Here is a 26755-nt window from a genome sequence, read left to right as displayed (position 1 = left end):
CGTGGCATGCCACCAGTGTTAAAGACTGCGATGGAGCTCCGTATGCCACGGCAAACTGGCTGACACTGACGGCGGCGGTGCACAAATGCTGCGCAGCTAGCGCCATTCGACGGCCAACACCGCGGTTCCTGGTGTGTCCGCTGTGCCGTGCGTGTGATCATTGCTTGTACAGCCCTCTCGCAGTGTCCGGAGCAAGTATGGTGGGTCTGACACACCGGTGTCAATGTGTTCTTTTTTCCATTTCCAGGAGTGTATATCAGACATCTTTCGTGGTTAGTTAACAGGAACGAAAATGTCTTGATAGAAGTCCCGGTTTATTACAAAAATTGTCGTCTTTTATTTTCAAGTTTAGATTTGGTTACCGGTATTGGCAAAGATTTCGGTAATTCATGACTCTTCATGGCTAGCCATCAATATGATATGATTAGATTACATTACATTAGAATAATTCTTGTTTCATAGATCATGAATATGATATTTCGTAATGATGTGGAACGTGTCATTTTAATGAAAGACCTCTTTACATACCATGATTCAATTTCTTTACAACAATTTTTTACTCTCTCTCTCTTTCTTTTTGATTTTTATCTCTCTCTCTGTCTCTCACACACACACACACACACACACTCTCTCTCTCTCTTATATATATATATATATATATCTGCCACACACACACACACACACACACACACACACACACACACACACAAAAAATCTTTTTTTTTATTTGTCTATGAATGAGTTTCTTAGTTCTGAGTACACTTACGAAAGAAATATAAAAAGAACTATGAGAGTTAGTGATTTATGATGCTTAGTTTTCAGTCAGTTCTGAGTACTATTAATAACCACGCTCCAGTCCCTAAACCTAGTTACAGAAATGCGAATCAGACGCATTACATATTCCAGGCCGTAGCAGTCGTGACTTGGAGACACCAGCTATGGTCACTTCCCAGCTCGCTGTAGGATCACATCGGGACGTCTTCTTCCTGCTGGTACTGTTACTGAGATTTGACAACAAGGCAATGTATGTTTGGCAACTATGTGATCGACCAGTTACTTCCTGGTGTGCACGGAATTAAGCCTCTAAGTTCACTTGATTTTACCTGTCATTTCCATTGAATAATCTGAATTATTATCGCTTGAGGTGTAACAAAAGATTGTAAATTTACGGTTTTCAGCCCAGGAAAGTCGTTGCACGTGGAAATCGCAACTAATCTCGTCCTTTAAATAGCGGTTTACGAGTTCTAGCCGCTATTGGTCTCGTAAGAGGAAGGTAAGACACATACTTCTTCGCTAGCTCTGTGACAACGTGCTGTCCTGTAAAAGAGCGTCTGTTATGGTTCGCAGTTCCAGTCTCACTGAGTGTAGCGTTTTTCTGCCTTCTGCGAAAGAGCTACAAGCAGTCAGATCAAACATCGATAATTGCAGAAAAATACTTGCGGCTCATAGTGCAATGGTGAAAAACATACAATGCTGCACAACAGGTAACGCCTCTTTCTGCTGCTGACAAGCAAATTTTGGATTTCTAGGAATACATAACTTTATTTATGAAATCCCACATTTGCATACCTCTTGAGTATGACACAGCGTATCAATTAAACACAGACCCAATCAAAATCTAAGTGAGTAGTATTTTACTAATTCGTGTCCATAGAGGCACGCTTGTGTACAGATACTCAGTTTTATTAAAACACACTTTCGTCGTAAGGTTATTGTGGGTACTTTTGTTTCATTTCTTATAACACAGCTCACAATTTTCCAAAGGTTTCCTTTAGTGTTGTTAAAGCAATAGTAAACATGAGAGAGAAATTAATTATCAACGATATATGCGAATACCCTGATGTTATCTATAACAGTGTGACAATGCACATGCAGTTGATTGATTACATGCATGTAGAAAACTTGTTCTGAGTTAAAGCTGTCAAACAAGGTTTGAATAAGAATAAAATGCCGCTACCAGACGACAGCTAATGTAGAAAATACTTTTCCGACGCATTTTTGGCACGATGCGCTCTCCCCATACATAATACAAAAGTTTCAAGATGCATCTGCTATCTGGTTGTCTATTAAACCTGAAAAGAACAAAATGTCGCAGAAGTTAGCCCTTTTTCCACATACGACTATTTTGGGTTGATAAGTGAAGGGAATTATGTTACAAGTTCCATTACGTTGATAACTTAAGCAGACAGTAGAATTGCGTTTTAAAAAAATGTAGCAATGTATGTACTCGAACTCACGACATCTCACCGACGGGTCGAAACACTTACCATTACGCCGCTAGCTGACACATAGCTACAGCAGACCCAGAACTCAAAAACATTTCACCAGAACTTCTGCATTCCACAGCGCTGTGAGATAATGCATATGGCCAGGTCTATGCTTATGAGAGACAAACAGTTTAACTGTTATTTTTTACTGCACGACGTTTTCAACAAACGGATAGCGCAATAGAGGAGCTCAAGTGGAAACGAAAACTTCCTATTTAAATTTCTGCATCTTACAGTGTTGTCAGTTCTGTGTTGTTGGTAGTTACGTGATTTTATTTCGGTAATTACAAAATAGAGTCGAATGTATGCACTGGGTAGCAGAGGCAGCTAGTTCATGGTGATTCGGTCAACCAAGTAAATGAATTTACTGAACATCTGCAAATTACTACAGGGAGCCTGTGTGTCAGAATTCTCATCCAGTGTGGCGCATAAGCGTTACGGTAGAAAAATGAGCCTGAGGAAACAAGATTTCGTGGTCTGTTGGACTGGTGATAGGTTCATGTGTCTATAGTCTGTGTTCGATTCCAACTTCGGGCGATGATTTTAGGTAGGGAGAGACAGATTCCATTCTCTTCTGGCTACACCAAGTGAAGAAGATATAATGGCATTGTGGTCTGAAATTCATATTAAAAATGATATTCCTTCTCTACCAAGTCTGGAGTGGCGATATGTAGAAACTCTGTCACTAATAACCTTTCTTATACTAGTTATTTGTTTCTAGTGACGAAACAATCGATATGTAGGCTCACAGGTCACTTATTCCATCTTTTATCTGAGCTTCTGTATGTCGATAAATTTGGTTCTGAACTGGCAATGCAACTCAGGCCGCCCTTAACGCGGAATTTGATCCCTTCGTGCCAATACAGCTCGGCTACAATTTGTTGTTTGTTCAAAACTGCAGATTCCTCAACATCTCCACATATTGCGCGTGAATGGGTTCGAATCCTGGCGCGGCACTAAAGATTTCATTATGATTTATCAAGCTCTTCCTAGAACACCTATCTGCTGTTGGATAATAATTTTGATTTTTAATGTATTTTCATTCGTTGTCAACACTAACGATATGTGACGTTTTTGACTCCCAGTGAGACACAGAACTATTTGCGAGATCACTGTAAGTTCAAGATGTTATTCCGAGCTGCCGGTGGAGAAAACTTCGGTATCTGACGTCTCTTTGTGTGTAGTCAACAACGATATGTGTGGAGCTCTATTCCCAGTCAGCACTGAACTCTTCGTCATATTTTTTCTAGTTCAAACATGCTCACATGTCGCTGCTGGTGCAACAAACCCATATTTAACGTTCGTTTTCTCTAGAATATAACAGCGATAGGTGCCGGGTTGGAGTCCTGAGAAGGGAAAAATTAATGTCTCGTCTCGTCTATTTTAGTCAAAACATCTAGTTACTGCGGAGAAAATCCGAAATGTCACAGTTGATGGTGCTTCTATATCAATCCGATTAAGTTCTGGGTTTGAATCCCTGTCCAACACAAAGTCTTACGATATTTCAAGTAAGTTACTTGTTAAGAAGCGGTATTTAACATCTCTCGTAGTTCGTTAACAGGAACAGTAGGTGCTGCGTAGGAACTCGCGTCCGTTAAAAATACACTCCTGGAAATTGAAATAATAACACCGTGAATTCATTGTCCCAGGAAGGAGAAACTTTATTGACACATTCCTGGGGTCAGATACATCACATGATCACACACTGACAGACCCACAGGCACATAGACACAGGCAAAAGAGCATGCACAATGTTGGCACTAGTACAGTGTATATCCACCTTTCGCAGCAATGCAGGCTGCTATTCTCCCATGGAGACGATCGTAGAGATGCTGGATGTAGTCCTGTGGAACGGCTTGCCATGCCATTTCCACCTGGCGCCTCAGTTGGACCAGCGTTCGTGCTGGACGTGCAGACCGCGTGAGACGACGCTTCATCCAGTCCCAAACATGCTCAATGGGGGACAAATCCGGAGATCTTGCTGGCCAGGGTAGTTGACTTACACCTTCTAGAGCACGTTGGGTGGCACGGGATACATGCGGACGTGCATTGTCCTGTTGGAACAGCAAGTTCCCTTGCCGGTCTAGGAATGGTAGAACGATGGGTTCGATGACGGTTTGGATGTACCGTGCACTATTCAGTGTCCCCTCGACGATCACAAGTGGTGTACGGCCAGTGTAGGAGATCGCTCCCCACACCGTGATGCCGGGTGTTGGCCCTGTGTGCCTCGGTCGTATGCAGTCCTGATTGTGGCGCTCACCTGCACGGCGCCAAAAACGCATACGACCATCATTGGTACCAAGGCAGAAGCGACTCTCATCGCTGAAGACGACACATCTCCATTCGTCCCTCCATTCACGCCTGTCGCGACACCACTGGAGGCGGGCTGCACGATGTTGGGACGTGAGCGGAAGACGACCTAACGGTGTGCGGGACCGTAGCCCAGCTTCATGGAGACGGTTGCGAATGGTCCTCGCCGATACCCCAGGAGCAACAGTGTCCCTAATTTGCTGGGAAGTGGCGGTGCGGTCCCCTACGGCACTGCGTAGGATCCTACGGTCTTGGCGTGCATCCGTGCGTCGCTGCGGTCCGGTCCCAGGTCGACGGGCACGTGCACCTTCCGCCGACCACTGGCGACAACATCGATGTACTGTGGAGACCTCACGCCCCACGTGTTGAGCAATTCGGCGGTACGTCCACCCGGCCTCCCGCATGCCCACTATACGCCCTCGCTCAAAGTCCGTCAACTGCACATACGGTTCACGTCCACGCTGTCGCGGCATGCTACCAGTGTTAAAGACTGCGATGGAGCTCCGTATGCCACGGCAAACTGGCTGACACTGACGGCGGCGGTGCACAAATGCTGCGCAGCTAGCGCCATTCGACGGCCAACACCGAGGTTCCTGGTGTGTCCGCTGTGCCGTGCGTGTGATCATTGCTTGTACAGCCCTCTCGCAGTGTCCGGAGCAAGTATGGTGGGTCTGACACACGGGTGTCAATGTGTTCTTTTTTTCCATTTCCAGGAGTGTATTTGCGTTATGTAATTTAAAGTTGATATTTGCTAACTGATACTGTCTAAAATCGAGGTGTATCACTCTCTGTATGCCTAATCAGGAATGACTGTTGGTTTCCGTCAGTCACGAAATCTTTGCTTAGTCTGCATGACCTGGGTTTGAATTCATATGCAGAACGAGACATTTCGTCGTGTCATTTGAAGTTCATACATATTCTCAACTAGCTGCTCGTGAATAACCTAAATTTCTAATATCATTTTGTGCTAAATAATAAGTACGCTATGTTACTTCGAGCAGAAAATCATGAATACGACGAACTTACTACGCGCATTACCTATCTGACGTAATAATGAGAGTGGTAACATTTCAGGTATGACATTTATTGTAATAAATGTAAGCTTACAATCCTTAAGGACAGTCTTATCTGTGATAAGGTGTTCCCTGATATTTGTAGTATCGTGGTATTACTTTACATTTTGAGTTATTGCGATTCAGAACAGTGTTTTCTGGTGGTGACTTGTTGGGACGATTTTCAATAGTCAAACGACTGTACCAAGGAGCGATTAGAAGACCAGCTAGACAGCTGCGTTATGTGGGTTGCATGCGAATCAGGCAAAATGCAATTCAGGTCGTTCGGATACTTTTGAGCACGACTGTACGAACAAACAAATTTTTACAGTTTCAGAAAAATTGGCTGGTTTCTTCAAGAGACAGGTTCAAATGGCTCTAAGCGCTATGGGAATTAACACCTGAGGTCATCAGTCCCCTCGACTTTGATCTACTTAAACCCAACTAACCTAAGGACATCACACACATCCATGCCCGAGGCAGGATTCGAACCTGCAACTGTAGCAGCAGCGCGGTTCTGGACTGAAGCGCCTAGAACCGCTCGGCTACAACTGCTGGCAAGAGGCAAGTCACTAACACTTTGGTAACCTTTTGGTCCTTATATAATTATTCGGCTTCGCATTGATAGATAGAGTTGTTGAGTTGTTGGATGTCCTCCTGAAGGAATATGGTGCCAAATTCTGTTCAATTGGGGTATTAGATCGTCAAACTCCTGAGCTGGTTCGAGGGCCCTGCCTGTAATACTCAAAACTTTCTCAGTTGGGAGAGATCCGCCTTCCTTGCTGGTCAAGGTAGGGTTTGGCGTTTATGAAGACAAGTAGTAGAATCTCTTGCCAAGTGCGAGGGAGGGGGGGGGGCATTATCTTGCTAAAATACAAGCCCGGAATGGCATGCCATGAAGGGCAACAAAACGTGGCGTAGAATACCGTCGACGTACCGCTGTGCTGGAAGGGTGCCACGGATGACGATCAAAGGGATGCTGTTATGAAAAAAACGGCACCCCAGACCATCACTCCTGATTGTCGGGCCATATGGAGAGCGACAGTAGGGTTGGGACCCCGCCGCTCTCTGGGGTGTCTCCAACACATCTTAGGCCACGAATCTCATTGACTGGAGTTGAATTGTCTTCAGTGATGACTTCCGCATCGAACTGAGTCCCGACGACCAGTGAAGACGCGTCTGGAGACTCATCGGAAAGTGGTGGGATACCAACCTGACTTCGCCTGCCATACTTCTCAACATCCAGGGGTGATGGTTCGGGATCCCATTTCATTTCATAGCAGGACCCCTTTGGCTGTAATCCGTGGCACTCTTACAATGCAGTGGTACATGCTTGCCAAATCCTACCTTGGCCAGCAAGGTTGCCGGATCTCTGCCCAACTGAGAGCGTTTGGAGCGTTACTGGCAGTTCCCTCCAACCAGCTCGTGATTTTGACGGTCTGAAGCACCCGTTGGACGGAGGACGGAAGTTGGCACAATATCCTTCAGGGGACATTCAACAACTGTATCGGTCAATACCAAACCGAATAGCTGCTTGCATAAGTACCAGAAGTGGAAGGGTGTGTTTTTGACTTGCTGAATTTGAAAAGCCTTTGTAAACCTCTTTCTCTCGGATAAATCTTCCAATTTTTCTGAAAATATAATCACTTATTTGTCTGCACATGTACATCACGTCTACCGATTTCCGTCCCATTTGGGTAATCCCTTCGCATTGCGTCTTTCTTTTGTCTTAGAGTGTATTATCAAAAAATTACATTTGTACATTACAATAAGAAACGCGTAATTGTTGTATTTCAGTATCGTTATATCTTAACTGCAGATTGACCTGAAAAAAAAAGAAAAAAATGAAATTTCCGTGCGGTATAGCCGACCGTGAATACCGTTGTGGAGATTCGGCTTCCTGATGCAAGTCTTTTTATTGGACATCACTTCGGGGACTAGTGCTCGAATGATGATGATGAAATGATGATGACGACAACACACACACACACACACAGACACACACACACACACACACACACACAGTCCCGTGCGGAGAAAATCCTCGACCCGGATGGTAACTCCACCCGGGGCCCCGTGATCGAGAGTCAGTAACGCTACCACATTTTTTTTAACAGTTATCTGGCCTCCATCCTCTCCTCGCCATCCTCAAGACCATGAGCCCGCAGAAGAAGTGGTCGTACACACTGACGAGCTCTCTGTCAGGCATGCGTGCGGTACTAAAAGGAATTCCCCTGTGTCAACGTCGAAGAAATGAACCGACCTTGTACAAGAAAACTAAGTGGTAGCACTAGTGATTCGGTTCTGAGGGCTATTGCAAGTCACCTTTAGAAACAAAAGATATAGGTGATAGGTATGATGTATTTCGAAAATCTGTAACAGTGCAGATAAAGAACACACCAGTTCCAAAACGGAGGGCTGTTAGTAGAGAAATTGATTGATGACGTACTATTCATGGCAGAAACGCGACGGTTTCATCATCATAGAGTACATGTGATGTAAATACTGCTATGGGTTCAATTGGTATTCCTGCATCCAATCTGATTATTGTCAGACCACTGAAACTGTCAGTAGCAATCACAGGCGCCTACTCTATGGGGCCTGATGGAGGCCCGATCCCCCTCAAAAATTCATTTGGGGGGGTGGGGGCGGAGCCCCCCCCCCCCAATAATTTAAGAATTTTATTAGTTATATTATGTTTTGTAAAATCACAAAATTATACTGAAATTTTTTATTTTCTTTGTTTGACGATAGTTACCTTTTGAAATACATTCAATAATGAGTTAAAACAAATAATTATTACGGTAGTAAGCAGATTAACTGAAAACGAGTGGTGTGAATCATGATAGTGTTTGGTGCTGCGTGTACACTTACAATTTGTCCCGGTGCCCGAACCTTCGGGTAAAGTCTGGCGCCGACGGGCCAGCGCTGCAGCCGCGGCGACATCAAAAGGACTGGTGCGGAAGTGCCTGGAACTCTCCCCCTCGCGTCACCTTGACGCTTCGAGACACTACGACGCCACGGCTATAATAAAGGTCACCCTGCTGTCGCAGTCATTCAGTGTGGATAGTTTCGTTTAGTGCATGCTGCAAACGTGTTTAGTGTTCCGACTTTAGTGTCTAGTGGAGTATTTTATATATATTATTCGTTTACTTTAGTCTCTTAGTGTTTTGTGAATTAAGTTTGCAATGGATAAATTTGTTACCAAAAAGGCACGCTTAGAAGCTGATGACACTGCAAGTCAACCTCCGACAATTATTGTGTTGTCAATTGCTTCAGCGTCTTCGGGCGAGGACTGTTCACAGCTGAAACCTAGACAATACGGTAAGGGAAGATCATTTCAGAAGTCTTGGTTGATCAATTATACATGGCTAGAATATGAAGCATGTACCGAAAAACTTTTTTGCAAAACCTGCAAAGAGGCAGATGCTAAAACTCTATTACAATTTTCTTCACAAAAAGAAGATGCATTTACTTCCATAGGGTTTTCTAATTGGAAAAAGGCTTTGGAAAAATTCCATCTTCGTGAAAATACGTTTACGCATAAAGAAGGTGGTCTGAAACTAAATTCTATCACTAACCGAAGCGTGGCCTTCCAGTTGAATGAACAGTTAGATAGCGATATGAAGAAAGGCCATTTAGCTCTTGAGACAATTTTTACTATTGTGCATTTTCTATGCCGACAAGGACTAGCAATAGGAGGGCACGAAGATGTAAACGCAATTTTTTTTTCAATTGTTGGAACTCCAAAAGAATGACATACCTGAGTTTAAAGATTGGTTAGGGCGTTTGGGATATAAGTGGACGTCCCACGATATTCTAAACGAGATCATTGATCTACTAGGAAAGTCTGTGTTGAGAAAGGTATTGGCTTCAATCAAGAAGACTGAACATTTTTCTATTATGGTTGACGAAATAAGCGATTCTTCGATTCACGAACAAGTGTCATTTTGTATTCGTACTGTCGAAGATTCCTTAATCATCAGTGAAGACTTTATTGGCTTATAGGAGACCCCCAACACTGAATCACAAACTCTGTTAGTATATTATAAGACTTTTTGCTCGTCTTGATTTGACAATGGATAACTCAAGAGGACAGTGTTATGATGGTGCCTTGAATATGAAAGGTAAGTTCAAACGACTAAAAAAGTTAGTTTTGGACATACAACCAAAAGCACGTTATGTGCACTACACTGGTCGCAGTTTAAACTAGGCAGTTGTAGACATATTGCGTCTGTGAGGAATATTATGGCTTTAGTCAAGGACTTAACAAACACTGTAAGGGAATCCAATAAAAGGCTGGGACTTTTCAGAAGCAAACACTGTGAGAACGTCAACAACCAAGCTGGTCTGCGACCCCTTTGCCCGACTCGATGGACTATGCGAGCTTCTAGTATCTTGAGAATATTGAAAAACTATGAAGAGCTTGTAGAGTTTTTTGAAACATTTTCTGCAGAGAACAAATCAGAGGTAGGCTACAAATGTGCAGGCTACCTTGAGTCAATGTTACAACTCAAAGGCTGGGAATCCAGTAGAGGATGTCAATGAAAAAATTCAGTGCCCTCATCTAAGTGTTGCTGAATTGGAATAAATATATGAGGGCTTGATTTGTATATTGAATGGAAGGCGTGATAGATCTGAACACTTTTGGGAATTGTGTTTAAAAGAAAAACCTTCAAAAGTTGATGATCCTTCTCTTCCTCGGAATCGAAGTATACCGAAGACGTATGAAAACAACGAAGCCAGCTCGCCGCACACTTTCAAAACCCCAAAGGAATACTACAAAGCTATTTACATTGAAGTTTGTGAAACGGTGCAATCTGGCATTACTGAGCGGTTTGCTTCAACTGGACTCACACAGGTCATTGCAGTTGAACAAGCAGTTAAACAGAGTTAGTAAACAGTGGTGAAACAAATTTGGAAAAATCAACTGAGTTTTTCAAAAACAGACATTGAGAGACTGCGCTTACACTTGAATATCTTAGCCGATATCGCTAATAAAAAACAACTGGCCTTAAGAAACATGGTGATGTAAGAAAGTACATTACACAAGTGCCTGCAGTTGGAGAAATGTTATATGCAGTAGTGAAGTGCATTAAGCTTCTCCAAGTAGTTCCAATCATGACAGCAACAGCAGAACGGTCATTTAGCTTCCTTAGACGTCTGAAGTCATATCTCCGATCAACAATGGGACGGGAGCGATTGAACAACTTGGCTGTTCTTCATGCCCACCGAGATGTTTTGGGTGAATTGGCTATCCGGCCAGTCATCAATGACTTCATATTCAGTAATCCAGTCAGACGGTCGACATTTGCACCTTTCTAAAGACACTCTAACCCTAATAGTGGCATTTAGAGCAATGTTAAAATCTTTATAAAACGCAGAATTAAATACATAATTAATGTTAAATTTTCAATTTCGAAATATTAGTACTAGTTTAGTACTGTATTACTATGTTACTATAGTACTGTGTTAGTCATTTCCAAATACTTAAATATTTTTAGTGTGTAAGACTCAATTAAAACCCGCTATTTACATACTTTTTGACTGAAAGTATTAGGCATACTGTATTAACTTTATTAACTGTATTTAAGCATTAACTTTGAGACACTGTTTTTTATTTAATGAAGCCTGAGCCTTATTCAAAGTAATCTTAAATTAGCTATTTCACTTATTAATCAAAGTGTTATTACTGCGCGACAGCAGTGTCTTCTGTTTTATTCTTTTAATGATAGTTTAGGTTTTATTTAAATATAATTTCAGTCTTTTCAGAGCTATATATTCACTGCTCTGTAATAGTCTACAAGCATGATTATTACTGTAAATTAAATTAGCTTTTTACGAAAATACCGTGCGTGTTTATGTTTGTTTCTTTTTTCAGAGTCAAAATATGTGCCAGGCTGGTCGAGTTTTCCGGAATGATGAGTTATCGAGAGTCCAGTTTTCGGGGTTTTAATATTGATCATATGACTTTAAAACTCACCATTTTTCATCTAAAATTTAGAAAACTTCCCGGGGGAAGACTCCCAGTATGCCCCCCCCCCCCCCCCAATATTTTTTGCAAGTCGGTGCCGCTGGTGGCAACGACTCCGAGGAGTCACTTGAATGTTATATACATTTTAGTTAGAATTTCGTAAATAAATTACGGAGATTTATTTTGTTTATGTATGTAATTTTATTACATAATGTAAGTGACAAGTAAAAGGTTTTCAAAGTTAATGTAAAAGAAGCGTTTCATTTACTTTAAAGTAATTATTTTTATGCACCTCGTAGACAGCACAGCAGGTTTGCGGTAGTATGACACTAATGCCAATGGTGAGCTTATAGATTAGTATTGGAGGTTGTAAGTAGGCTGTTTATGTTTTCTCTATGTAAGTAGGCTGTTTATGTTTTCTTATTGGCAATGTTACGTAGCGCTCAATATGAAAATCACTGGCTGTGCTGTGTGCAGTCTGTGGCTGCTTTGCATTGTTGTAATACTCGCCATTGTAGTGTTAGGCAGCTGGCTGTGAACAGCGCGTAGCGTTGCGCAGTTGGAGGTGAGCCGCCAGCAGTGGTGGATGTGGGGAGAGAGATGGCGGAGTTTTGTAATTTGTCATGAACTGCTATATTTATATATGATGATATCAAGGTAAATACATTGTTTGTTCTCTATTAATATCTTTCATTTGCTAACTATCCCTATCAGTAGTTAGTGCCTTCCATAGTTTGAATCTTTCATTTAGCTGGCAGTAGTGGCGCTCGCTGTATTGCAGTAGCTTGAGCAGCGAAGATTTTTGTGAGGTAAGTGATTTGTGAAAGGTATAGTTTAATGTTAGTCAGGGCCATTCTTTTGTAGAGATTTTTGAAAGTCAGATTGCGTTGCGCTAACAAAATATTGTGTGTCAGGTTAAGCACAGTCTTGTAGAATTGTTCTAAGGGGAAGTTTCATGTGTCGACCCTTAGCCTAGGATACCTCACTGGAATCTTCTGATTTTTTCTTGTAGTTTGTGTAATTAGTGTAGATTTTGTTTATTGCTAGCGCGTAATTGTAGAGAGAATCTCCTTTGTAGTTGTAGCCTTTCATTGTTGTACAGTAAAACAGTTGTGGCATGCATGTAGATTTGCACCAAGTATTTCGCAGCTGCGCTGGCAATAAAGTAGACATTATTTCCATTGCTATGTTATTTTATTTTGCTCTTCAAATTGTGCTTTTCTGTGTTATCGTGTGAAATATTGTGACAATTATGGCGTGTGAAAAACGTAATACTAGGCTCCAAAGTAAACTGAGAAATGACAGTGAAAATGAAAGCAGTGTGTTAGCGCCACCGAGTAATGAATTAACTGATGTTCAAAGTAGTAATTTGGTAACTGTTCATAGGGAAATGGAGCAGGCGGCAAACAATGGCGTGGACAGTGAAACAATTAGTGAAGAGGGACGCATTATCGATCGATCGGTCGGCAACAGCTTGCCTCAGGAATCGGGAATGACAGGACACAATTTTGCGAATACTGTAGACTCAGGTTCTGGGTTCTCGCCGTTTTCTCAAATAAGTCACGACACATTTTCTGCATGTCAAAATGTCAATGTTGCCGGTGCAAATTCACTGCCGAAAAGCACTGAGGAACATGTTTCAGACACCAGTGCATTGTTATTACAGTTAATGCAACAAATGGGACAAAAGCTACAAAAGTTAGACACAACACTTGAACAAAATCAGAAACAAATGGGACAAAATCTTAAAAAGTTAGATACAGTGGAACAAAATCTTAAAAAGTTAGACACAATGGAACAAAATCAGAGACAAACACAGCAACAGCTTCAAAAGTTAGACTCATTAGAACAAACTCTTGAACAAACGCGTGAAGATTTAACTACTGAGTTACATAACATTGAATCGAAATGTCAAAAAGTCTGTAATGACGTAAAAACACAAATTTGTGAGCATTTTCAACCTATTTTTTCGCGGCATGAAAATGCATTACAGAATCACGAAGCAGCCATAAAAGAGCTGCAAACTATTGTTCATGAAAATCATGAGACCTTGTGGGCTAAATTTGACTCAGTTGCATCTACCGATTCGGTTACGCAACTTGCAAAAGCTCAGGAAAACTTAAAGGACAAAGTAGATACTCTGAAACTTGGTTCAGAAAAACACGCTGAGGAAATAAGTACACTATCGGAGAAAGTAGCCGAACTTTCGGATCAATTCACTAACTTATCTACAAAGGTAGATGATGATCTGAATGACACAAGACCCGTAGCCTTCACTGACACAGAAGAGTATGAACAAATTAGAAAATTCAAACAGAATCAAAATCAAATCAATACACAGTACAAAAGAGAAATCCGGGAAGTACAAGATCAGCTGACACAAGTAATTCAAGAATTACGTATTTCAGAGGATACTCGCGCCCCAATACGGGAAGAGGGACATAGAAATACGGAACAACCACAAAATAATAACACAGGACACTTCGGAAATTATGAAAGAAATTGGCAAGGCGCATTGGATTTTGAGATGGAACCGCCGAAACGAAGTAACAATGACCGACATGCGACTCGCCGACATGATGATTTTGACTATAAGCTGTTCATTACTACACGTAAATTCAAAACATTTAAGAATTCTGGCAACGACATTCATCCACAAGCATGGCTCCATCAGTTCTCTCATTGTTTTCCTCCCAACTGGTCGTTGGAACACAGATTAGAATTTATGTGTGGCTACTTAGAGAATGAACCAGCTGTAAGAATGCGATCGGTCATTCACGATTGCCACAGTGAAGGAGAATTTTACCATGCCTTCCTCTCAGCGTATTGGTCTCAAGCCACACAAGACCGCGTAAAACATGGTATCATAATGATGAAACATTTCGAACAATCTGAATTTTCCAGTCTTGTGAAATATTTTGAAGACATGTTGCACAAGAATCAGTACCTGTCAAACCCATACAGCCCCTCAGAACTCATCCGCATTTGCTTAATCAAATTACCTGAACATTTACGACACATTATTTTGGCAGGGCGTTGCAAAGACGACATTGAAGCATTTCAGGGACTGTTACAAGAATTAGAAATTGACACTGACAATCGCGGAACGCGAAACCAGGAACACAACAATTACAGGTCACATCCGTCGCAATTCCGCGATGAAAGAAGTAATAACTTGACACGACAAGGCTATTCTCAAAACACAAATCGTGACCAAAACAGACACCACCCGTATGACAACCGTTGGCAGAGTAGTAATAACTACAGCGAAAGATCACCTCTCCGTGGTAATGACTATCACAGAGACAATAAGAGAAACAGACAATATGGGAACCAAAATAAATACTATCAAGGGAGACAGAATAACTTTAGACGCAAAGGACCAGCGCGCAGTTACGATTCAGGGAGAAATTCTCCACCATGTGACCGACAAGAAAGAAACTATGGAATCTACCGACATGACGACAGACGATATGATCGTAACGACAGACCTGAATTGCATCAGAACTGGCGGGATTCAAACAGAGCAGGGCCCTCTCGTCACGGTGAATTTGTAGAAGTTAGGTCTCCTAATCCCAATAACGACGCGCGCCAACAAAGAGACAGACAATGACTCGCACAGCAGGCAGCCGCGTGCGCCAGGTGGCTCAGAGAAAAATAACATAGACGCTAACCTTGAGAAAAACTCCAGTATTCTTTACCGACGTATACCGCCTGACAATTGCATTCAAGTTCAAACTCTGAGTACTATGAAGAGTAAAGGTTTACACCACATTTCACATGTAAAACCGTTTATTGAGAGATAATCTGATTTTTACCTTTGTCTTTGCCATATAACTTTTCACTTTACGTTGCTAGTATGCTTTGTCAGACTTAGAATCTGTTAACATACAACAATGTTTGAAGTTAAATATCCAGTCTAGAACCTAGGCAAATTTTTAAACAGAAATTACGAATGCATTGTTATAATGAACAGACGACACAGTATTGTGTGTGAACATTCTTGCTTGTTAGTTGTACGATTACGTAACGACTATAAGGCTCACATACTTAGAACATTTACCAGTACTGCTAATGAGATTTTAATGCAACATTTTGGTTACCTGAAAATACATTCTGTATTTAAAGTGCTTTCTGAGAGATACCAGATGACACAGAGGTTAGTTTATGTGACAGCTACACGATTTTTATCACGACGCTACTAATGAGTGACAAGTTACAATGTTGCTTTTGCGGTGTATCTGTTTTATAACTGCACAGTTTTCTGAATTCTTCTGGAAAGTAAAATATATTTTAGTAGTAACTTTTGTGGTATAGCTACAAGGAGACAGCTTTTCCGTAGCACAACAATACGTTACAGCACAGTACTTTCTTCATCACAACAATAAGCGTAATAACTACGATATCTATACGCAAAGCATTTCACTTTTGTTTATCATGAGGTAAGTACATTGGCTTCTGCAGAACTTAGCTTTCGGAGGACGATAACTACGACACTTCCACAGAGATTATGTTACAAGACGCACAGTTTAGCGCTACAGTACACGTATTTGAGTGATCAATTTTATACTTAAAACATTTATTTTTAAAGATTTTTGAATTACAAAGAAAGTTTTCCGTGATACATTTCATTGCATTGCTGTAATCTGTAACACCTGAGGGTATAATTACATTAATCCTCAGGGGGGTACACGCTTGCTTTGTGTACCATGTGTTTGGCAAGCACAAGGAGCCCTAGCTAATATGGTATTTGCTTATACAACTTTACACATCGGTACTATATTTCTCTAACACAGAATTACACAGCTATCTGATTATTTGACAGAGAAACAAACATTCTTTTTACTATGTCAGTGACACATGTTTACGCAATTACACAGTTGGATAACTTCACACTTATGAAATTGTATTTTGTCTGTACTTTGTGAAATGCTCATATCTTTTTGGAACCATTGTGATACTATGAGAGCTTTGAATGATGTATTTGGTATGGATTCATGATTTTTAAAGTACGTTTGAGGCAGATGACACTTTTGACATGAGCAGAGAATTTTTTAATTCTTGGAGGAAGCTACGACGATTTTGAGATTTGACTGAGGTGTTATGATGTTATTTTTTTACGACGACGATGTGTATTATGCTGCTGAGGTATGTTTATGATTAATAAGCTGGTGCTATATGAGGAATTTGGTTATGCTATGTATTTATTATGATGAAATATTGAAGTGTCGTCGCAAGGTTGACGTGTCGACGAATATAGATATGTGTAATAAGGTAAGGAGTAATGAATAGTGATTAGGGACTCTGACTTATGGAAAAGGATGTTGGAAACCAAGAATCGTACTTTAGAATTATGAAATGTGTGTACATGTGTGAATCATGTGTGAATGTATCACAATGCCGCTGAAAATTTTTTTGGACACTGTTATATTCATAGGATTTTGTTTCTACACATTTGCAAAGTAAATTCTCGACCTGTGAAATTTTGTATATATGACTGTCACTGTAGCGGAAACTGCTGTCGTAAATATTTCCGTATGAAAGTTAAGTGACCACCTGCACATAATGCGTCGTGGGCACCCAGGTGTGTCAGACGCCTGGAGAACAAGCCATTAGTGTGAGTGCCTCGTCAGAAGCACAGGTAGAAAAAAAAGAAAGGGAAGGCCATTGTCCGCGCTACTGACATCTCCTTGTTGAAAGCATACTGTGGAGCTCGTAATTTATGATATTTACTGAAATGCCTAATGAAACGATGAGAAACATTTCACAGCTATTGCCTTGCTAGTTAAGAAAAATGCCATATGGCTTGCTTTATGTATTTATTTACACATTTTGTTTAATATCAAGTTTCTAGCTGCACTGCAGCATTGGTTAAAATAAAATTTTATAGATGTACTAATATAAATATTTTCTGTCTACAGATCGAGTATATAATAATTTTTTTCAAAAAAATGAGGGAGCACAAAGCGACATTTACCTTCACAGGAACTGCATTCATAATTTTCTTTTCAAGTACTTGGTAATTTCTTTTGTAGAATAAATTGTGATGCATCACTCTAATGTTAAGATGTGACATAGGTATTAGACATGGCCATTTTAGTGTAATATTTTTTCTGCTTGCGCTATGTCATGTTTAGGTATACGTTGCTGCTGTTTGCCAGGCATAGTGTTATTGAATTTGACTTTTGCTAATTTATACTGTAGCTTGCTTTGCAATTTTCCATTTTTTTCATTGCTGTTTATAATAATTGTTTTACGTGCTGCTGCATTGCCTCGTCCCTTAGTTTAGCATCTGAGCTCAGTAGATTTAAGTTAGCTTAAGAGGGGGTAGACTATATGAGAAACTGACTATGGAGAATAGGTAAAGAATGCATTGCGAAGTTATATAAAAAAGGATTTGGGCCCAAATGAGTATTGTACAATCAGAAATAATTATTTTGAAAGAAATATGAACAGAATACAGAAAGCATGCTTGGATAAGATTTTTTTGGAGGAAGCAAAGGTTGAAATAAGACGAAAGATCTATGGAATGAAGTTTTGGGATGGACTGCAGTACCACATGTTACACTGAAAACGAACCCTGTCCTTTCCTATTGGTGTTATCCCACTATGTGTTTGTGTACCCTTGTGTATTTGTTTTCTTCCTGTCTCTGTTTAGTTTCATAGAATTTTTTTCTCTTTTAATATTAAGCTACATTCACTATGATGAGGAATACTGTTATCCTCAAATATAATTGGCATTAATAATATGTTATTTACTTTGTAAAGATGTTAGACATTATTCATTCTGTTTAAATGCTCATGTGTGAAGTTGATGTTTCAATAATTATTCTGATCTTCTATGTATGTACTCATGTCATAATTCCTGTAACACTGACGTATATGTCTATTTCTATTCTTTTGTAAAGCCCCTATTACTACAAATGTTATCTATATTGTTATGTTTTTAATGATGTATTGTGTACCTTTGTTATTGTATTCTCATGTTATAAAATTGTAATTGTTACCAGTTCTTCAAATTAAGTAACATTTCACTGCACACGTTTCTGTTGGTCATAGTACATGGACAATATGTGAGAAGTAGGGACTGATAGTGTTTGCACGTGTGTTAATGATTCAGCAAGGGACTGGATAACAGCATTGCTGGATCTAAGGACAATTCCAAAAACTTTGTGAGTGCACAAGTGGTGGTTTATGGACTTGCTATATTCTCCGCAAGACTCTTCAATGGTGAATGTGCACCTGCACAATCGCAACAGATGGCTGCTGGCCATCTCTACAAGGACTACAGTGGGTCTGCACCTCTGGTGGCCCACCAATACCATTATCTCTACAAGGACTACAGTGGGTCTACATCTTTGATGATCCATCAATACCATTATTTCTACAAGGACTGCAGTGGGTCTGCACCTGTGGTGGCCCACCAATATCGTAATCTCTACCAGGACTACGGTGGGTCTGCTCTGTGATGACCTACCTACCAATATTCACAAAAACTTCGACTGACTTTGCAGTGGGTTTGCTCTGTTGTGACCCAATACTTGTCTGCATGTCGAGAGTCAGCACTGTCTTTCCGTTGGAAGGACAACACTACTTCTTCAAGACTGCATGGAAATCCACTACTTCCGTGTGCATTTTCTTTTACTGCTCAGACTTTGAGAAAAACACTGCTATTCTACTGTAATGAATGATCAGGACTATCTTTATGGACTGTGAGAAAATTTTAGCTTTTGACCAACATTGTATCAATAAGTGTGTGCATTTGATTTCCTTGTTATTGTAATTATGAAAAATTTTATCAAATCATTATTGGCCACTGCCCAAACAAAATTTTGTAAAATTTTTTGTGGGGAGCATGGGGGCTACGTAAGTAGGCTGTTTATGTTTTCTCTATGTAAGTAGGCTGTTTATGTTTTCTTATTGGCAATGTTACATAGCGCTCAATATGAAAATCACTGGCTGTGCTGTGTGCAGTCTGTGGCTGCTTTGCATTGTTGTAATACTCGCCATTGTAGTGTTAGGCAGCTGGCTGTGAACAGCGCGTAGCGTTGCGCAGTTGGAGGTGAGCCGCCAGCAGTGGTGGATGTGGGGAGAGAGATGGCGGAGTTTTGTAATTTGTCATGAACTGCTATATTTATATATGATGATATCAAGGTAAATACATTGTTTGTTCTCTATTAATATCTTTCATTTGCTAACTATCCCTATCAGTAGTTAGTGCCTTCCATAGTTTGAATCTTTTATTTAGCTGGCAGTAGTGGCACTCGCTGTATTGCAGTAGCTTGAGCAGCGAAGATTTTTGTGAGGTAAGTGATTTGTGAAAGGTATAGTTTAATGTTAGTCAGGGCCATTCTTTTGTAGAGATTTTTGAAAGTCAGATTGCGTTGCGCTAACAAAATATTGTGTGTCAGGTTAAGCACAGTCTTGTAGAATTGTTCTAAGGGGAAGTTTCAAGGTCATCCTTAACTTCTTCATGTTATGAGAAATCGTAGAGTTACTGTCCGTCTTCTTTGGTATTATATCATCGTTCATGATTGTATCAAGCTTTATATCAAAAGCGAAACGAGTTACACAAGGTTCAAATACGTTTCTTTATTCGCCTTGATGCAATCTTGGCAATCACATGGATATGTATTCAATTTACTGAGTAAGTTGAGCCGGCCGCGGTGGTCTCGCGGTTCTAGGCGCTTCAGTCCGGAACCGCGCGACTGCTACGGTCGCAGGTTCGAATCCTGCCTCGGACATGGATGTGTGTGATGTCCTTAGGTTAGTTAGGTTTAAGTAGTTCTAAGTTCTAGGGGACTGATGACCACAGATGTTAAGTCCCATAGTGCTCAGAGCCATTTGAACCAACCATTTGAGTAAGTTGATATGGGAATACGCTTTTTTTAACCGTTCTTTAAACCACATACCACGTTTCCTCTTCTTATTTTCAGCAACACAGGGACAAAAGTTGTCAAAGCGAGCGCACCGTCATCTTCGCTCTGAAATGTCAGATATAAAATTATGCTTACGAAAAATTGTGACTGAGTTCCGAAGAATGCGGGTGTTCATAGTAATGAAAGATAATCTCTTTTTGGCGACACGGTGGGAATGTGAATTATGCCACTGACGTCATGTCTCTTGATGGAAACGACCGCTTCTGATGCTGAAGGACATGTTCCCTAAATCTCTTCTGTATCGGGGACTATTTCGCCACTGAGAAGGTAAAGTGATAATATACTGATTGGTTCAAGCAAACAAATAACGTCTATGTTTCTTTTTCTTGCATGTTACAATACATTGTCCGTATGAACTTTGCGGTTAGTTGCCGCCTAAGTATCGAGATGTGCTGTGTATCGCCAATCATCATTCTTCGGAGTACTTGAAACCGTCCTTTTCCACGTCACGACAGAGTTATGACTGTAGGTGATTTATCTTGTACGGTATTAAAATGTGTTATTTCAGTTGCACAGATATATGTTTTGGATTGAACCCTCTGGTAGACCAGTAATATGGCTGGGTAAATGAATAACTTTGATTCGCTATAACTACTCTATGGTAGTGAGAAACAATTCAACGTGTAATGTTGACGTACATTCCGTGTGCTAATTCGAATCAATTGTTGCTGAATGTAGAAACTCTTCACGGTGGTATAGCGTTGTAGCACGCAAATTTTGAGACGTAATTGTTGGTCGACTTAGGAAAATAGTTGCTGTGACGCAGGTCGCCCTATTCGACTGTCGACGGCTGCAGCTCCGCACGCTCGCTCGTACGTTAAGTGCAATTTCTATGATTTATTTTGTACTTGTAGGTCATGAAACATCTACCAGCAGCGATAGTCTGTCATGTGCTTGTTGGAGCTGTTTCACTACGTATTTCACCATACAACCACGGTAGGGTTACTCTGAACATGCTATCGATCAGTGAAACGGTATTATGTTTTGTGTTGCTGTTACGTAATAGTATTTCACCGACCATAAATAATTATCAGACACGATTTCTTCCGCCGTAGCACTTGGCAGTTCATCATACAGTTCCGGCGCTAAGTAGTATTCTAGATTCATATCCGGCCGTGCTGTTATTTTCTCCTCGACTCTCAGACACTGCACAGTACCGACAATTAGCCAATGAGAGTCAGATCTACAACGCAACACGGTTGAACGTTCTGCTGGCTGGGTGGGAGTACAAGCTGAACGTTTATCCACTTTCTAGGCGAGTGATTGCGATCTCTTGATGTGATGCAATGTTAAAATCCACGGATATGTCCGCGGGCCGAATCAATATCTGGATATGTGCTTTTCGGCGGTGCTGATAAATATTATTTGCTATGTGTAACGAGAGTCCTACGATGAAACGGTAAAGGGAAGTACATGATGAACATGTAGAGAAGCGATTACCAACTGAAGTACGTCAGTTATTACATCTACATCTACATCTACATCCATACTCCGCAAGCCACCTGACGGTGTGTGGCGGAGTGTACCTTGAGTACCTCTATCGGTTCTCCCTTCTATTCCAGTCTCGTATTGTGCGTGGAAAGAAGGATTGTCGGTATGCCTCTGTGTGGGCTCTAATCTCTCTGATTTTATCCTCATGGTCTCTTCGCGAGATATACGTAGGAGGGAGCAATATACTGCTTGACTCTTCGGTGAAGGTATGTTCTCGAAACTTTGACAAAAGCCCGTACCGAGCTACTGAGCGTCTCTCCTGCAGAGTCTTCCACTGGAGTTTATCTATCATCTCCGTAACGCTTTCGCGATTACTAAATGATCCTGTAACAAAGCGCGCTGCTCTCCGTTGGATCTTCTCTATCTCTTCTATCAACCCTATCTGGTACGGATCCCACACTGCTGAGCAGTATTCAAGCAGTGGGCGAACAAGCGTACTGTAACCTACTTCCTTTGTTTTCGGATTGCATTTCCTTAGGATTCTTCCAAAGAATCTCAGTCTGGCATCTGCTTTACCGACGATCAACATTATATGATCATTCCATTTTAAATCACTCCTAATGCGTACTCCCAGATAATTTATGGTATTAACTGCTTCCAGTTGCTGACCTGCTATTTTGTAGCTAAATTATAAAGGATCTATCTTTCTGTGTATTCGCAGCACATTACACTTGTCTACATTGAGATTCAATTGCCATTCCCTGCACCATGCGTCAATTCGCTGCAGATCCTCCTGCATTTCAGTACAATTTTCCATTGTTACAACCTCTCGATACACCACAGCATCATCTGCAAAAAGCCTCAGTGAACTTCCGATGTCATCCACAAGGTCATTTATGTATATTGTGAATAGCAACGGTCCTATGACACTCCCCTGCGGCACACCTGAAATCACTCTTACTTCGGAAGACTTCTCTCCATTGAGAATGACATGCTGCGTCCTGTTATCTAGGAACTCCTCAATCCAATCACACAATTGGTCTGATAGTCCATATGCTCTTACTTTGTTCATTAAACGACTGTGGGGAACTGTATCGAACGCCTTGCGGAAGTCAAGAAACACGGCATCTACCTGTGAACCCGTATCTATGGCCCTCTGAGTCTCGTGGACGAATAGCGCGAGCTGGGTTTCACATGACCGTCTTTATCGAAACCCATGCTGATTCCTACAGAGTAGATTTCTAGTCTCCAGAAAAGTCATTATACTCGAACACAATACGTGTTCCAAAATTCTACAACCGATCGACGTTAGAGATATAGGTCAATAGTTCTGCACATCTGTTCGACGTCCCTTCTTGAAAACGGGGATGACCTGTGCCCTTTTCCAATCCTTTGGAACGCTACGCTCTTCTAGAGACCTACGGTACACCGCTGCAAGAAGGGGGGCAAGTTCCTTCGCGTACTCTGTGTAAAATTGAACTGGTATCCCATCAGGTCCAGAGGCCTTTCCTCTTTTGAGCGATTTTAATTGTTTCTCTATCCCTCTGTCGTCTATTTCGATATCTACCATTTTGTCATCTGTGCGACAATCTAGAGAAGGAACTACAGTGCAATCTTCCTCTGTGAAACAACTTTGGAAAAAGACATTTAGTATTTCGGCCTTTAGTCTGTCATCCTCTGTTTCAGTACCATTTTGGTCACAGAGTGTCTGGACATTTTGCTTTGATCCACCTACCGCTTTGACATAAGACCAAAATTTCTTAGGATTTTCTGCCAAGTCAGTACATAGAACTTTACTTTCGAATTCATTGAACGCCTCTCGCATAGCCCTCCTCACACTACATTTCGCTTCGCGTAATTTTTGTTTGTCTGCAAGGCTTTGGCTATGTTTATGTTTGCTGTGAAGTTCCCTTTGCTTCCGCAGAAGTTTTCTAACTCGGTTGTTGTACCACGGTGGCTCTTTTCCATCTCTTACGATCTTGCTTGGCACATACTCATCTAACGCATTATGTACGACGGTTTTGAACTTTGTCCACTGATCCTCAACACTATCTGTACTTGAGACAAAACTTTTGTGTTGAGCCAACAGGTACTCTGAAATCTGCTTTTGTCACCAGTTCTACAGTATGTTGGTCACTAAAACCCATAACATATCTGCGACTGCTTAATGAATCTGTCGTACTTGGCTTTAAGCAGTCACGTTACTAAATTTTTGTTCTATGTATTCATTTATTAAAAAGTATCCTAAAGCTATCGACAATGGACTGTGGAAATCTATTATCACATGTTTCTTAATTTGTCACACATACTTCTATTACTCACAGTGTTCGTAAGTGTATTGTATATACTAGAATTAAGCGGCATCTTAGTACATACCGGGTGAGAAAAAAAATTTTAAAAGTCATTTATTACGTTTAAAGAATGATTGTGTGCTATAATTTTTGCTGCTTCGACTGTACTTAAACGTGTGCGTGGCAGCAGTTGTGGCAGGTGTACGAACTCTTTCTAGGAATAATGATGTCTGCTACTGAAGTGCTGCTCTGCGTCGAATGTAAATTGTTACCTGTAGCCGGCCGAAGTGGCCGTGCGGTTAAAGGCGCTGCAGTCTGGAACCGCAAGACCGCTACGGTCGCAGGTTCGAATCCTGCCTCGGGCATGGATGTTTGTGATGTCCTTAGGTTAGTTAGGTTTAACTAGTTCTAAGTTCTAGGGGACTAATGACCTCAGCAGTTGAGTCCCATAGTGCTCAGAACCATTTGAACCATTTTTTTGTTACCTGTACTTCATAATATTTGCAGTGAAAAGGTTTGTGAGGTATTTGTGTTATCGATAAACTATACATTTAGAAAAAAAGCTATGTATTATGCAAAGTTTCGTGCTTGGGGTTAATTGGCACCGTCCTCGCATCATAATACATTTGCTATTGTGGACGTAACACTGAAGTAGTTTGAAACAAGCGATTGTGCACAACCTGTCATGTCGTTAATGGCCGGTGCTTGAAATATGATACTAAAAGGACCAGCCATGCATCTCGTCGTTCCTCAAATTTTAACTCAATTAAGCCCACAGAATTACCACATCCATTAAATCCACTGTATGCCATGTTTCACTGTAAAATATAACATGAATTATGTGTTTTTTTAAGATGCAATAGTTTTTCCAACGAAAAGTGAGAGTCAGTAAGACTTCATTCGCACCGCTTTCGGAAGAAGTTGCTCACTCCAACTTAAATCTGAATTCAGCTGCTTGACAACAAAAATACCCAATGTAGTTTATGCTGCCAATGCGGAGTGTTTTGCTAAGAGGAGAAAGTGGTTCAAATGGTTCAAATGACTCTGAGCACTATGGGACTCAACTTCTGAGGTCATTAGTCCCCTAGAACTTAGAACTAGTTAAACCTAACTAACCTAAGGACATCACACACATCCATGCCCGAGGCAGGATTCGAACCTGCGACCGTAGCGGTCTCGCGGTTCCAGACTGCAGCGCCTAGAACCGCACGGGGAGAAAGTGGTATTTAGGAACTACTTGATGTGAACTATTCCCACAGAATATGTATTCATTCAGTCCATAAGATGTTATGGTTTTCTGAGTACTTGAAGATCTGCACTTCATCCATGCGATGTCGCCTCTCCCCTTTCCGCATAGGACTCAGTGTTCTCATCAGTGTTCTCCTCAATGCTTGGAACACACTCTTGTTTTTCGAGCTGTATCTGAGCAGCAAAAAGGTGAAAAAAGTATTCTTACTGTGCACAACACGATGCGCATTTGACACGTTGTGACGGAAAGCCATAACTGATCGAGCTCGTATACAAAAAGTCCCAAGATCTATTTTTATCTATGGAGGATCGCCAAATGAGTTATGTTTAAGTTTGCGCGGCTTATGGAGGGACTATCAACGCTTTCAGGCAAAAAGATCTATACTAAAAATATGATTCTTATGGCAGCATAACCCGTTCAAAAATCACCGTTTTGAATTCAGTTTCATGGTTAACACGATAGATGTCAGAAACTCTTGCCACAAATCCGCTCATGTTGCCGCGTCTGATACGAATTACTCATTATGAACACCCGTGCAGGGTATACGCTACGATTCCTCTTTATAATTATTGCTAATCGATTCGAATGTAACTTGTTTTGTCAACCTGGATCAAAATATCCAACGGAAACTATTGCCTGTTGAAGTAAGCTTTTTTTCATGTAGATTATCGAATTTTACCACGAAAGTAATCTGTAATGTAAAGCTTATTTTTCAAGCATTAACAGTCTACTGTAAGGAATTGGGATTCCGTTTTCCTTGCGTTAGTGTTGATTTACTGTTATTAAATTGCTAGATTTTGTAAATCAAAAAAGGGGTGGCGACTCGTTATTTGTTTATAACAATATTTTCAAAACCAAAATAGACACATATATATAAAACACACAAAGTTACGTAGCCTTTCCCTATGTTTGATACAGTGCACAAAATATTAACATTACGGATGTACACAACTTCCAGAGTTGCAGTTTCCCGTAGTTTCTTGTCCCTTGTATTGTGCATGTTGCCGACCGTTGTGGCCGAGCGGGTCTAGGCGCTTCAATCCGGGACCGCGCTGCTGCTACGGTCGGAGGTTCGAATCCTGCCTCGGGCATGGATGTGTGTGATGTCTTTAGGTTAGTTAGGTTTAAGTAATTCTAAGTATAGGGGACTGATGTCCTCAGATGTTAAGTCCCATAGTGCTCAGAGCCATTTGAACCATTTTTTTGTGCATGTACCTTCAGATCAGTTTGTCTACCGTGCGA

The sequence above is a fragment of the Schistocerca serialis genome, chromosome 9 (assembly GCF_023864345.2).
Source record: "Schistocerca serialis cubense isolate TAMUIC-IGC-003099 chromosome 9, iqSchSeri2.2, whole genome shotgun sequence".
NCBI classification, from domain to species: domain Eukaryota; kingdom Metazoa; phylum Arthropoda; class Insecta; order Orthoptera; family Acrididae; genus Schistocerca; species Schistocerca serialis.
Note: the sequence above shows the minus strand (reverse complement) of the source record.